Below are 15,526 nucleotides of genomic sequence, written 5' to 3'. Positions count from 1 at the left end.
AGGAATAAGATTGGCCAGACAAGTGGCATACAGGTATTTGGCAGCATTTCCATAGCCAATTCATCACGCCAATTTGTTGGTGTGAATACCTGATTGAAAAATATGGGAATTATGAGGCAAAAGCTATCTCCTGGGTAGGCACGATATAATAGAAAGAGCATGATTTTTGATCATTTGTTTCCTAAAATGGAAAAAAAATGATTAGAGAAAACATAATATTGGTTTGTCATAAATTCAAACACTTGAGGTAAACAAATTCAAAAAAATAACATGAAAGTTCTCCTGTAAGTCAGAATGATGACCAGTTTAAGTATATCTTCTCAGACTTTTAAAAAGAGTATTTATATATACAAATTTAAGCACAGATGAATCAGACTTTTTAAAAAATATATATTTTATTGATTTTTTACAGAGAGGAAGGGAGAGGGATAGAAAGTTAGAAACATAGATGAGCGAGAAACATCGATCAGCTGCCTCCTGCACACTCCCCACTGGGGATGTGTCCGCAACCAAGGTACATGCCCTTGACCGGAATTGAACCCAGGACCCTGAGTCCTCAGGCTGACGCTCTATCCACTGAGCCAAACCAGCTAGGGCTGAATCAGACTTTTAAAATGTATATTTATATACACAAATTTAAGCATAGATGAATCAGAAGTATATGTGAAAACGATAACTTTTATGTTGCATGCATTTTACCACAAAAACCCAAATATATATCTTGAACATCTTTTCTATATCTATATTAGATCTTACCTCCTCCTTATAAAAGGCTTCCTATATGGCCCTGGCCAGTGTGGCTCAGTTAGTTTGGAGTGTTGTCCCATACACCAAAAGGTGGTGGGTTCGATTCCTGACCAGGGCACATACCCAGCTTGTAGGTTCGATCCCTGGTTGGACATGTATGGGAGGCAATTGATTAATGTTTCTCTCTGTGTCTCTCTCTGTCTCTCTCTCTTCCTCTTTCTAAAATCAATAAACATATCCGTGGATGAGGACTTTTAAAAAAAGGCTTCCTATTTAATCAGTCCCCACTGATTGAGATTTATACTATTTGCTTTTCCACCCTCACTATCATAATGCTGCAACTATTATAATGTTATAACACTGTAGCATATTTATTTGTAACTATTATGTTTTGTTTAAAAAGTTTTTATACACTTGTTTGACAATTTCTTTAGATCAATAAATTCTTAAAAGTGGAATCATTGAGGGGATCAATGGGCATGCACACATTATGTTGCCAGTTTTCTTTCCAGAGAGGATGTGGCAATGTACAGGTGCCCCTCCCCAAAAAAATGTATACACACTTTAACAGCTGATAGTTCAATTTTGAAAATGAAATGTATTTTAATAAATACTACCTTTATAATCATTCAAAGTGTATATATACATTTTGGGCGGGGGGGGGGCGACGGACACTCTGTATTTCTCACAAATTGGGAAGGGGAAGGGTTATTCCAAGTTTGAAGTTAGAAAGACCTGGATTAATTCTAAAGGCTGGCTGGTTGTCTGACCTTTGGCAGTTTACCTTTGTTAATGTCTCTTGCCTTTCCATGGGTGTAACACTATCTACTTTTCAGGGCTAGTGTTAGAATTAAATAAAATAATGTATGTAGAATGTTTTGCAGCATGCGTGACACAACAAAATGGTAGCTGCTTTTTGTTTTATGTTGCTCTCTCATTTCCTTTGTTCCATCCAGTCTAAAGTATTCATCAGTCCCAAATTCTCTGGCCACCAAAAGGAGCTTTTCTAATCAACAGCAAGAGATATTGCCCTTATTGAGTCTGAATTTCCCAGGAAAGCACTGAAGCCAATTTCCAGAGCTCTTTCTTTAGTGACTAAATCACAGAGACAAACTCTCCCACTCTTAATGATCTTTCTTAGGATCTTAATCAGGTCATTCTTACTCTCCAGTCCACTGTTGATCCGGCCATTTCAACAGTGAAATGTTCTGGTCTTTAAAACAGGACATTTCATTAAACCCTGAAGGCAACAAAGGGCCCATGGAAAACAGATGGGAGGCAGACCCTGAGACACATGCACCCTGGGACCTTGGGGAGTCCCAGTTACATTCCTTTCCAGTGTCTTTCTGCAGTCCCTCCTAAAACCAGGAGGGCTGAAACTGGATCATGGCTTCTTGGAGCTTTAAATTCCAAAAAGTATTGATTTAGGGATGAAATTAATCAAGTCTTGACAGAAGGCTCCAGGGACAACTCTCCAAACTGCCAAAAGGGGGCAGTGTAGTGTTATGGTTAAGAACATGAGTCTAGTAGACTCCACACACCTGGACTTGAAACTGGGCTTTGCTGCTTATTAGCTGCATGACTTGGGTGTCACTTGCCTTCTCTGTTGATTAAGGGCATGCCATCTTCATCTTGTTGAAAGGATTAAATGAAATGTGTGTCTGGTGGCAGATACACAGTAAGTGCTCATAAATAGCAGGGCACACATCTGTAGGGTGTATGGTTGAATATGGTAGATATGATATAGGGTTACCAAGTAAAGGAGATAAAAGATTGAATTTATTCAGCTAATTCATTCACTCATTCAATAGATGTCTAGTGAATGTTTGCTATGCACAGGGCACCTTATAAGGCACAGGAGACATAATAGGAAGTAAAAATAGATATGGTCTCTGCCTTCATGAAACTTGGCCTTCAGAAGTACCCATGTGAGTAGAATAATCATACAAGCATATGTGAAATTATAAATATAAAAGTGCAATAGGAATAAGGCTACTGACAAAGTCTAGAGTTTAAGGGAATCCTTCTGTGATGAAATTCTAGCTAAGCTAAGATCTGAAAGATGGGTAAGAGTCAACTGAAAAAAGGGTAGAGAAAGCATTCCAGGCAGAAGGAACAACATGTGCAAAGGCCCTAAAGCAGAAGGGAACCTGGAACATCAGAGAAGTGGAGGAAAAGCCAGTAAGGTTGGATGCAGTGATGGGGGTTAAAGTGATATGAAATGAGTTGGAGAGGCAGGTAGGCAGGAGCTGGACCACATAAAGTCTTGCAGGCCATATTAAGGATTAGAATTTTTAGAACAAGAGCAAGGGGGAAGCTGTTGAAATGTAAAGGGATGCACTGGGCATCCCTACTACTTGGCAATACATTGTTTTGATATCTCCTTTCATGGGAAGGAATGGGAGAGGGTTTCACACAATTTCTGCTGTGGCCATCCAAGAGAGGGGAATAAAGAGTAATCTGCAACAGGTCTCTTCCCAAAACAGAATGAGTCCCTCGGCATCCTCATGTCCCAAAGAAGAATTAGATATATGGAGGGATGCAAGTGGGGCATCCAGGGCTGTGAGGCTCTGATCAGAAATCCTATCCTGGGTGATGGGCTGTCACTATAAAACTCCTAATGTTTTTTAGGTGCGGCACCAGTCCCTAGTCAGCCTCCACAACACAGACTTCCTGCCCCTTCAGATGCTTCAGTGCATTGGACATAGTAACTAAGGCAGTGGTTCTCAACCTTCTGGCCCTTTCAATACAGTTCCTCATGTTGTGACCCAACCATAAAATTATTTTCGTTGCTACTTCATAACTGTAATGTTGCTACTGTTATGAATCGTAATGTAAATATCTGACATGCAGGATGGTCTTAGGCGACCCCTTATTAAGGGGACAAATAGCTATTAGCCTGGGGTGATGGAGGTGCAACACTTTTGTGGGCAGACACAGAGCCCGGAGGGAAGATGGCGGGGAGGCTTCAGGTTTGCAGGAAGCAGCACTCAGCCTCTGTGTGCCTTCCTGGTGAGCTGGTTCAGAGTGCCCTGGGTGCATGCACTGTTTGCTTGGGGGCGTATGCACACACAGAAAGGCATAGTTTCCATATTCTCTCCTGTGTGAGGAAAGAAACTAGGAGTGGAGATCCTGGGCAGCACAGGAATGCTAAAGTACCAGAAGGTGGTAGCTGTTTCCTAGTCCTCATAGGTTTTTGAAGTTGGCTGGAGGAGAAAAGGACCTAAGAGTGCTAGAGCTGCCCACCCCACCCCTCCTCCAACCTCTCCCAGACCACAGCCCCGCTACACAGGAAACCGGCTTGGCTACCTGCCAGGGCTCCTGCTCGGGCAGGAAGTTCAGGAAACAAGTGAGAAAGACCCTCTTCAGCATAGAAGAAGGTTGCTCAGAAATCCCTGGGAAGGTAAAATAAACCCTAGCCCTATTGCACTTTCTCCCACAAGAGAAAAATCTCTCCTCTTTCCCAGTAGAGCTGCCACTACTTTCCAGTATGGTCATGTATGGCGCTAGCAGAAGTCACAGAGCAGAACCAAGAGTTTCATGGAGGACATAATGCTGTCTCGGTGACAAAAGACTCCAAGTAAGGACACCCCCCCCCGCAAAACACAGGTCTGCGGTGAAGCAGGGGGGGTACATGTGGCCTGAAGACTTCTGCTCAAAAGGTTCACCATCACTGTCCTAGGGCCATCTTGAGTTGATAAGGAAGGAAATGATAGTATAGGACAGTGGTTGGCAAACTCATTAGTCAACAGAGACAAATATCAACAGTACAACGATTGAAATTTCTTTTGAGAGCCAAATTTTTTAAACTTAAACTATATAGGTAGGTACATTGTTATTAACTTATTTAGGGTACTCCTAAGGCTTAGGAAGAGCCACATTCAAGGGCCCAAAGAGCTGCATGTGGCTCAAGAGCTGCAGTTTGCCGACCATGGGTATAGGATAAAAGAAGTGATAGAAAAAGGAGACTCAAAGGAGAAAGTGCTAGAGATATATGTGATACCTTGAGGGATGAAGGCAGAGAATTGACAGGAGCTCTTTGTTGTCTGAATGTGAAGGAAACGCCTGATGAAATAACAGACTGAAGCAATGACTATCCTTCGCTGCTAAAACATTAGAAAAGACTGAGGGGAATCTTTGTGATAAAGAGATCAGGCTAACTACACCACTAATCAATCTGAACAACAGATTGATGTGATGTGATGCAATAGGAAGTACACAGGACACACTCAGAAGTATTCTTCCCACAAAAATTAAAACTGAATCTGATCAAACCCTGAGTTTTAATTAACAGTTTGCATAAATACAGTAAGGACACACCCCCCCCCATCAAACCCTGAGTTTTAATTAACAGTTTGCATAAATACAGTAGACAGAGGACTATAGATGAAGTAATTATTCACAGTAATCCAGTGGGTGGGGTATAGGTGAAACAAGATTAGTCCTGGGCTGATAATTGTCTAAGTTGGGTGATGAATATTAGGGGGTTCACTTCACCTTTTCTTTACTTTGTATACATTAGAACTTTCCATGACAAAATATTTTAAAATTTTGAAGAAGGTCTGTAAACTGGAAACGGCCTCCTTCTCTAGCCTACTGTTCTGTGGGGAGAGTAGTAGCCATAGTAGCAATGTGGACTTTTTCCAATGTTTCTTGAGCCATGAGAGTTGGCCTTTGGGAGCAGAAACAGCGGAAGGAAATATTCCACTGGCATCAGGAGTGGGGTGCTTCAGGAAGACTCCACTCCAACAGGACCCTGAAACAGCCATGGCAGAAAGGGGCAAGGACAAGGCCTCCTCCAATCCAGGCCCACTCAATGGAACCCCCTCTGGGAATCAGTGGGAACATAAAGCACTTCCATCTCTAGCCCAGCCTCATCATGGTGCTATCAAGTAGGCTAAGGACTCTTCTCATTTGGTAATGAGAAGAATAAACCATCTTCTTACCCTCTCTCCATAAAAGCTCCATTGGGAAACATTGACAAAAAATGGAAATCGGGGGGAAGGGAGGTCAATTGGGAGAAAAAGGAGACATATGTAAAACTTTAGACAGTAAAAACAAACAAACAAAAATGGAAATCACTATCCCCTTAATCACCATCAATCCTTAGATCAGAAATGATACAGCAATTTGCAGTTAATTTTCACTTAATGATCTTATTTATTTTATAAATAGCCTGAAAAAGATTAGGAGCCTGGACGAAGGTAAGAACAAAAGCGGTAGACCTAGAATGTACTAGCCAACTTCCTACAACCACAGAACACAGCTCCTTCCTGCCCTGAGGCCCATGCCCCTCATTAGTTCACCCTGATCTCCACACCCCTTCAAAGATACTCAAATCAATTCCTCTCATGGGAGTTCCCAGAGATTGCCTCACTCCTATAGTTCAGCTCCTGACTAAATGAAGGATCTGAAACATGAGATTCCATCAGGAAGTTTTTAAGGAGGCTGATCGGTGGCCAAACCTTAGTTCCTGACTGGTTCCTTTTGGTGCCAATACTAAGTTCCAGAGTGGATGTTTTGACATGTTTAAATTACACATACATAATAAGCCCTGGTGGTCAGTACGCATCATAGCGACAGGTCATTCTGCAGTTTGGTCGATTTGCATATTAGCCTTTTATTATATAGGATTATTAACTTTGTATCAAGTCAATATTTCAAAAACCCATGCTGAATGTCAGAGCAGGAAAGATCATTTTTCTCCATTTGTTTCTTAAAGAGCCACATCATAAGAGTCGAGCCCCTCAGTGAAGCTGAGCTAGCTAACATCTCCTAGAGCAGCAGTTCTCAACCTGTGGGTCACGACCCCTTTGGGGGTTGAACAACCCTTTCACAGAGGTCACCTAAGACCATCGGAAAACACATATATAATTACATATTGTTTACAGTAGCAAAATTACAGTTATGAAGTAGCAACGAAAATAATTTTCTGGTTGGGGGTCACCACAACATGAGGAACTGTATTCAAGGGTCGCAGCATTAAGAAGGTTGAGAACCACTGTCCTAGAGTCTTTCTTTCCTGTGTTGTTTGCCTAGGATAACTATGATGATTCAGGGCTGCCAGGGTGGCAAGCAGAGTACTAGAAGTGATGTTTCCCCTGCTGAAGACCATGAAGACATGAAAGACCAAACATGTCATTCTTCCTCACTGAACCAGGACTCTGCCTCAGAATCCACCTTAATACATGCTCCAGGCAGCCACTACTGGTCAATGGGCATTGGCATAAGGAATGAAATCTGCTTATCACCCATGCTTTTTGTAGCCCATGAAGTAGGCCATGTTTTACATATGTAAAATGATTATGCAGGAAGGCCTCTTGGGCTGCTGTGATCAGTGGGGACATTTAATAGTACTGCAGAGGAAGTACTGAGAAACCTTAATCAGGGAATCCATTTTTCAGTTTAAATCCCAACTGGGATGGATTCTTCCTGATGAGAGCTTTGGACTATAATCTTTATATTCTCTCCTCTTAGCAGAACACAAAAGGGCAGAGCATAGCCCATAGGTAAAAAGGAGAAACAGAACTGAGGCATGCAGCAGCCACTCTAGAACTCAAAGTAAAGTACTAAATGGGTAAAGTGTACAGTATATGAATAATATCTCAATGAAGCTGTCAAAAAAAGTTAATGGTGAAAATGTTGCTACATCAACAGTGAGTAGAGGGACTTGAAGGGAAATAAACCCCCTTAAAAAATATCTTGAGAAAAACTAGGCACTTAGTACATATTGGCTTCTGCACCAAAGTTCACTAAAATCCTCCTACTGATGGCAATAAGTTCAGACCCTGATGCAAAGCAGCAACATCACATTAGAGACTAGCATGGGAAAAATGGTGTGGGTTATAAAAGAGGCTCAAAAGAATTTAAAAGGCCGAAACCGGTTTGGCTCAGTGGATAGAGCGTCGGACTGTGGACTGAAGGGTCCCGGGTTCGATTCTGGTCAAGGGCATGTACCTGGGTTGCAGGCACATCCCCAGGAGGAGATGTGCGGGAGGCGGCTGATCGATGTTTCTCTCTCATCGATGTTTCTAGCTCTCTATCTCTCTCCCTTCCTCTCTGTAAAAAATAAATAAAATATATTTTAAAAAAAGAATTTAAAAGAATATAATTCCAGACTGAATCAGAAGAAACACTAATTTCTAAGACAGAGTTTCCCCAAAACACATTGGTTCTGTAAGATATTAATAGATGTAACATGAAAAAGTTTCCATGGTTACAGAATCTTGGGAAACATTGGGTTAAATGAAGCTGTAAAGGTTTCTTTACTGCAGAACTTCTCAGAGCCTTTAAAATGCTAGTAAACATTGTGATGGGATAGTGTGTAGTGTTCCTCAAAGGAATTTGCCCACAGATTCTTTTTTTCTCCCATAAAGTATCTCAAAGGCCCAATATTCCTAAGATATACTATAGGAAATGCTGGTCTAAGCCATGCTTGGCTGAGGGCTTCACCAATTCCTTTATAAAGCTAAAATTGGAAGTTAATATGGGAACTATAAATAATTTATAGTGTGTACATAATTATGTTTAAGTTAACTACATAGTAAAATATATATGGTTCCCATTGCACAGTTTGGGTGCAGTTAATTCAATAAATTTTAAAGTGCCCCTTCAGGTATTGTTCCAAATAGATAGATGGGGTGGACTCTGGTTATGATGGCCAAGAGTCTGGTGATGAAAACAGGCAAAATCAGGCCAGGAACCACAGTAGCTGGACTCATTCTGCCTGGATGTGGCCTCTTGTCATAGTTACACTTTTCAGGGCTAGAATGGTCTCTCAGAGAACAACCTTTATGGCCATTATTGACCTCTTATTGGTGCACGCATGCTCATACATCTACTACATCATCATCAATCATCATCATCATCATCATCATCATCATCATCATCATCACAGAAACTTAAAATTGACCCTCAAGAAGTACAACTAGCCCTGGCCAGTTTATTCAGTGGTGAGAGCAGTGGTTCTCAACCTTCCTAATGTCGCGACCCTTTAATACAGTTCCTTATGTTGTGGTGACCCCCAATTCCATTGTTACAAATTGAACATAATTAAAGCATAGTGATTAATCACAAAAACAATATGTAATTATATATGTGTTTTCCAATGGTCTTAGGCGACCCCTGTGAAAGGGTCATTCGTCCCCCAAAGGGGCCGCGAACCACAGGTTGAGAACCGCTGGGTTAGAGCATCAGCCAGTACACCAAAAGGTGGTGGTTTCAATTCCTGATCAAAGGCAAGTACCTCATACCTTGGTTGCAGGTTTGATCCCCAGCCTGGCCTGGTAGATCAAAAGGCTACCAATTGATGTGTCTCCTCACATTGATGTTTCTCTCTCTCCCTCACCCCCACCTCCCTTCTACTCTATCTGAAAGCAATGGAAAAATATCCGCAGGTGAGGATTAAAAAAAGAGAGAGAAAGAGAGAGAGAGAGAGAAGTATAACCATCTGATCCTCAACTTGATATCTTTGAATAACAACGAATGCAAGTACATATTTGCTTGAACTGGCTTCTAAGAATGTAAAGGGGGAACTCCTACATATCCCCATCTTCCCTTCCCCCAGGCCAGACTCTCTAAGCCTCCTTCCTCCACTACTTCACTACTCCAGAGTCCCTCCCTAAAGCCCAGGAGTTCACTAGGCTGCTCCACAGTGAGGCCTCTGGTCAAGTTCCAGCTTCTGAATTCCAGAGCAGTGTCAGATCAGAGCTGGTTCCAGCCCCGCCCGCTTCCTTCCTTCCTTTCTCGCGCCCTGATGGCCAGATTCCCACCAGAGTCTCCTTAGGAAACAACGCCTTGAGAGCCTGCTGAGCCCAAGAAGCTGAGTCTCCCATGTTCCCTTTCCAGACACAAGACTCCATTTGCCCTTTCAAGGAGGGGAGAGAGTCCCTGGGGCTAATCAGGTTCAACTGAAGAAAGCTCTGATTTACATTTCTGTTCACTCTTCGCTACAGTCAGGCAGGCAGCAGCCAACTCCAGGATGGAAATGACTCAGCCTGACTCCCAGCTACCATGGAAGTGCCTGACTACAGAGGCTACACTTGGGGCCTTTAAATAGCCAAGTCACCTCTGAGCAATCTATTCCAGAAGTCTGCTCCCTTGGCACACTTTGCCTGAAGACAGCAGCTTCGGCACTACTTCTATCCCAATTGAAGCTTTCCAGGCTGGTCTTAGAGAAAGGAGATATGTGTCCCTTTCCATTCTGACTCTTGCAGGTGAAGCAGTAATTCATACATTCAGTCTAGAACAGCGGTTCTCAACCTGTGGGTCGCGACCCCTTTGGTGGTCGAACAACCCTTTCACAGGGGTTGCCTAAGACCACCCTGCATATCAGATATTTACATGATGATTCATAACAGTAGCAACATTACAGTTATGAAGTAGCAACGAAAATAATTTTATGGTTGGGTCACAACATGAGGAACTGTATTTAAAGGGCCAGAAGGTTGAGAACCACTGTTCTAGAAGAAATCAGTAAAAGGGCCCAGCTCAGCCAATCAACCAGAAAACCGAAGATTTGACCAGAATGATGATAAAAGGCTACAACATAAAACATTCTCTTAGCCAAGAAATGATTGTATTTTTCTTTACACGCGCTGCCAGAAAAACAAAACAAAACAAAAACAAAACCAAAATAAAACACCATGGCTCCTTGCTGTCACTAATTCACTTGCATTCACCACAGGGGAAAAGTATTCATTGGCAGGCATTTCTCTGGATCCCTTTTTGAAGCCGTGGGACCAGTCTCACTATGCTCCTGGGTTTTCTTGGACTCTGAGTCCCCCTAACCCCAAGAATGCAGCTCCAACCACAGAGCAAAGGAAAACAGCAACCTTCTCTCATGTAAGCAGTCCCTGAAGCCAAGAGATACACAAACCTCTGAGTTTTCTGGAGGTGGTGATGGTGTCTCTTGGCATCCGATATCATGCCAGAAACCTGGGATGCATCCTTCACTACCAAACTCTCCATCCCACCTCCAAATAGGTACTACATCCTGCCTATTCCACTTAATTAATATCTGTATACTAGAGGCCCAGGACATGGATTCGTGCATTGGTGGGGTCCCCAGGCCGGGCCTGCAGGGATCAGGCAAAACTGGCTCCCCGACATCCCCTGAGGGGTCCTGGATTGTGAGAGGGCAGGTCTCAGGTGACGCACCTTGGAATTGGGCTCCCTCCTCTCTGGTTCTGGGTGCGTCACCCGAGAACTGCAGCTGCCAAGTCACTACACCTCGGTAGCTCCTGTGTTGAGCATCTGCTCCCTGGTGGCCATTGCGCATCATAGTGATCAGTCATTCCTGGTCATTCTGCTGTTAGGGTCAATTTGCACATTACCCTTTTATTATATAGGACGTAATAAGAAAACTATCCCACTTATCATTGAAAAAAATATATATATGTGTATATATATATATATATAGATATATATATATCTCCTTTCCTCTTTTTTAGCTCTAGGCCAAAATAATTTCTTCCTGGATTATTATTGTACCCACCTTCATATTTGTTTTCTGACCTCCAATCTTACCTTGTCTAATCTCTTATCCGATACTGCAGTTTAATCCTAAAATCAAATTTGATGATGTTATTCCCTTAAGAAAAATCCTTCAATCATTCAAATGCACCTTTTTGTTTTTTCCTCCATGTCCTTTGCCTGGAACTCTTGACCTCGTCTCATCTGCCAACCTTCTACACCTCTTCTAAAAGTCAGTTCAGCAATGACTCCTGTGTGAAGCCTTCTCTGACCACTTAATGGAAGTCCTTCCTGTTTTCCTTTGGTCCTGGTGGACCTGGTTCTTCCTTTTGCAGTGCTCATTACTCTGTTGTACCTCAATCCATCTTGATTATGCCCATCCCTGGAGAAAATTCTATGTTATGGATTCCAGCACAACATCTAGCGGGCAGAAGGTAGGTTCTTAATATTTGTTGATTGAGGCGATGAGTAAAGCAATAAGGGGTAAGGTAGAGGCCTAAGTAAACCTGATCCTCACTTTGCAATATAGGAAAAGAGAAAAGGGCTCATTCCAGAACCTGAGAAATACTAGGTCATAAGCCATATGGACCCATTAGCAGAGTCCATCCTTAAATTGAAAAGTCATCTGACTACCAGGAGGCAACTTAAGGCTCCCTGACCACATAATTTTCCATGGTGGCTCTTGCCACTTTTCAGGAGCTGTTGTGGTCCATTCACTGAATTAATGTCCTGACCATCCCCATCCCTGAGTGTTAGGAGGCAGGAGGAGTGTGAAACTACTTTAAGACTCAGGTGGTCAAAGGGTCAGAACGTCAGCATTTTTCATCTTCTCCCAAGAGAGGTGTCACCCTTTCTCAGGAGCACCCTCCATTGATCTCTGTTCTTTCCTGGTATGTATCTAAAACCTTCCTATAGCCCAGTGGCCCTCAACCTTCCTAATGCCACGACCCTTTAATACAGTTCCTCATGTTGTGGTGACCCCCAATTTCATTGTTACAAATTGAACATAATTAAAGCATAGTGATTAATCACAAAAACAATATGTAACTATATATGTGTTTTCTGATAGTCTTAGGCGACCCCTGTGAAAGGGTCATTCGACTCCCAAAGGGGTCGCGACCCACAGGTTGTGAACCACTGCTATAGCCATTTGAGCCCTCCTTCTGGCCAACCACTGGAGAGGTCTCATTGTCTTAGTCCTTAAAGTATCCGGGACTGAGCATATGCTCATGAATTAAACAAATGAGTTAATAGACAACCTAGGTTTCAGGGAGCCCCGGCTAGCATTTCGGTCAAGTGTACAGAGACCCTGTCTGGTGCCATATGCCTTTTTTTGGTCTCTGAAAGCACAGGAGGCAGGGTTTTGCCCGACACAATTAAGTGCTTAAGAGCTCCATTTGTGTGTTTTGTTTTCCACAAATCTCTTCCTCTCCAATTGTAGCCAAGTAGAAGAGAGACTGTGAGACTGCACCAACCAGCCCAGCAGACAGACAACAGAGCCACAAACAATAGCCCAAATTCAACCCAATTGCTCAACAGAGAGCCTTGGACAGGTGGGTGTGTCCCCAGATCAGTGAGTTATGTGGCTTGAACACAGAACTGACATACAAGATGTGCCTATCCCTGGCTGTCTCTGGGGAAATCTGTGCTCAAAAACACTCAGGATTATCTAGGAGAGAGCAGGAGTGGAGCCCAGGGACTAGGGCTCCAAGAGGAGCTCTCATTCCTTTCATAAGGAGACAGGAAGAGACCCTGGGGAGCTCTCAGGGATAAGCCCAGGCCTGGTTCAGCTGCTGAGATGCCGCCAGGCCAATTAAATAATTGGTGTGATGGGGGAAAAGAGGGAGGCCACCCCCTCAGGCCAACTCCCACCCCACAGGAAGGCTCCTTGCAGCTGCCGCACAGCAGCAGCATGAACAGGGCAGGGATGGCTTCTTCCCACTAAACTGAGAACTACGGCTTAAATTAGCACCTTGGAAACACCCAGATCTGCTGGCTGTGCCTTCTCTTCCAGCTCATGCCACTCTTCTAGGCCTCCTTTTTAAGCTCGAGTTTCTCTTTCAAGTAAATGATAAAAATAAATAAATAAAGATACTCTCCCCTCAGAGCTCATTTTTCCAAGTGAGGGATGGCCTCTGGATTCTTCCCACTACTATGAGTAGGGGAAATTTATTTGATGATCGAGCCCATATGACAGGCCTGTACAAGTACAGCTTAGTCCAGAAAGAGGGAATGATGCTGGCACCAGCATTGCCTCATTTCCTTTAGGGTTGAAGGAGACAGCCCCCATTCTGCCCTCAGAGAGGCTCACCCTGAGGGAGTGAGCAAGAACAATAAACTTCTGTTGAACTGTGAGCTTCCGGAGGGCAGGGCCATATTTGCATCTATGTTGTTAACCACAGTGTTCCTAACCCCTAGTGTAGTATTTAGAACAGAGCAGATGCTCAATAAATATCAGGTGAATGAATTTTCAGAATCAGTAATATCAAGTCCCTATGATATTCTTTGGAAGAGAGAGTGAGGAGCTATTGTTTAACCTTTAAAGAGATAGCTTGTCTTCATTTAATAAATGGGAAAACTAAGTCCGGAGAAGAGGAGAGACTTTCTAGAATAGAGGTCTCAATAAATAATGGCAAGAAATAAGATTGGTCACAGCTGAGTTCAAGCCTGGGCCCCTAGTTGTTATGGTCCACCCAGATACTCCCAACTAGCCATTTTGCCGTCTCTTCTATTGATACCACTTCGATTCCTTATACCCTGAAATGAAGGCTCTTGGGGAAATGCCACACAAAATTCTGCTGGTCTCAACAACATACAGAGCATTTAAGGAGTTCTGGGAGTCCTTTGGGCTTCAACCTGGGAACAACCATCAAGTAATAGAAATCTGCAGGTCAGCGTCTATGGTCCTCAAATGGGGGATGGCTGTATTGCTACTTCCATAAGGCTCTCACTCAACTGCAACAGAGCAGCCCCTAGCAGAGAAGGACTCCTTCAGGCTTCAAGAAAAAGGTCTGAAGGCAATTGGTTTTTCTGATAAATGTCTCCGTGCACTTCTCCTCCAGAGCCACAGCTTGGGAGTCTTCCGGGACCAGTACTCACTCAAACCATCATTAAAAACTTTAGGCAATGATGGAGGCACCAAGGACAATGGAGAGAGCCTAGTGATTCAATTCCTTCCCCCCTTTCCCTGGACAGCTATTGCCTCCCTTTTCAGGAACCCCACATGGGAGGCAAGAACCAACTCATTGCGCTCTTCTGACTCACTTGGACGTCCTCCTCCTCCTTCATCCACCTTCCTTTGGGTTCTTGATTAGATGCTTAGAATTGGAAGGGCAATCTAGTTTGACAAACCAGGTTGGGTGGAAAAATAATCAGAAAGGAAAGTCCTCTTAACCCAGCCCAAAGTTCTTCCATATTATGGGACAAACTTGTCACCAAGTTTTTCTGACCCCCTAAATAATCCAATGATGGCATCAAGCTAGCATCTCTCTCCCAGTGTAACATGGTACACTTCTGTGCAGCTTCTCTTTTGGCTTCTGGAACTGTCTAAGTAGTCACAAAAGGGGGAAAATGACTTTTATCTCCTGCCAGGTAGCCTCCAATGATTCTCTCTACCATCTTCCAAAAAGTGTGGCTTAGAGTAGGTCATGGCTTCCTACCAAGGTCTGTCTTGGCTGCTGTGATGGGCAGGTTGCTCGGGAAGCCACAAAGCACATCTATAAGCCAGGGGCCTGGAGGCCCAAGGGTAGAAGCTGTTCCTCACCTCCTGGCCTAACACAGAGGAAGAGCCGTAGGGAGCCCAATATCTGCAAGTCTTGGAGAGCTCTGCTAGGTTCCAGCAGAACTCAGAGAATAGGGGACCCAACCTTTAGGTTTCTGGCCTGCTCTGACTCCTTCCAGCTCCCCCTAAGGCTGGGGGTGGGGGGGAGGAAGGGAGGAGAAGGAAAAGCGAACTGAGAATAGAGCCAGGGCGCTCCCTGGATATTCTCTCTCTCTCTCTCTCTCTCTCTCTCTCTCTCTCTCTCTCTCTCTCTCTGCGGTCGGATCGGCGCCCAGCAAGGGCTCCAAACACCTAGGCCTAGGAGGATGGGGGCTCTTCCCCACGGCCCCGGCGCAGCCCTGCCCCCTCGCCCGTCGGTTCGGGAGCCCCTCTCGTCCGCACCTCAGATTCTCCATCCCGCCTCTGCGCGCTCTCCTTCTCGGTGCCCGTGCCGCCGGCCTAGGCTACCTGCGCTCTCCTCCGGAAAAGGGAATCCCCGGGTCCTGCACCGACCTCTGCCCCCACGGATCCCTGCCCCCGCGTTCG

The 15,526-nt window shown here is 44.0% G+C and overlaps 1 protein-coding gene across 5 annotated transcripts in view; it reads right to left on the bottom strand.

Annotated features, from left to right (window-relative positions):
- The window catches only part of FAM219A (family with sequence similarity 219 member A), a 49,789-nt gene that overhangs the window by 33,651 nt on the left and 612 nt on the right, over nt 1–15,526 (bottom strand). The window lies entirely within an intron of this gene.

This window comes from Myotis davidii, unplaced genomic scaffold, assembly GCF_000327345.1.
Source record: "Myotis davidii unplaced genomic scaffold, ASM32734v1 scaffold534, whole genome shotgun sequence".
In the NCBI taxonomy this organism is placed as follows: Eukaryota; Metazoa; Chordata; class Mammalia; order Chiroptera; family Vespertilionidae; genus Myotis; species Myotis davidii.
Note: the sequence above shows the minus strand (reverse complement) of the source record. Positions and strands in the feature narration are given on the sequence as shown.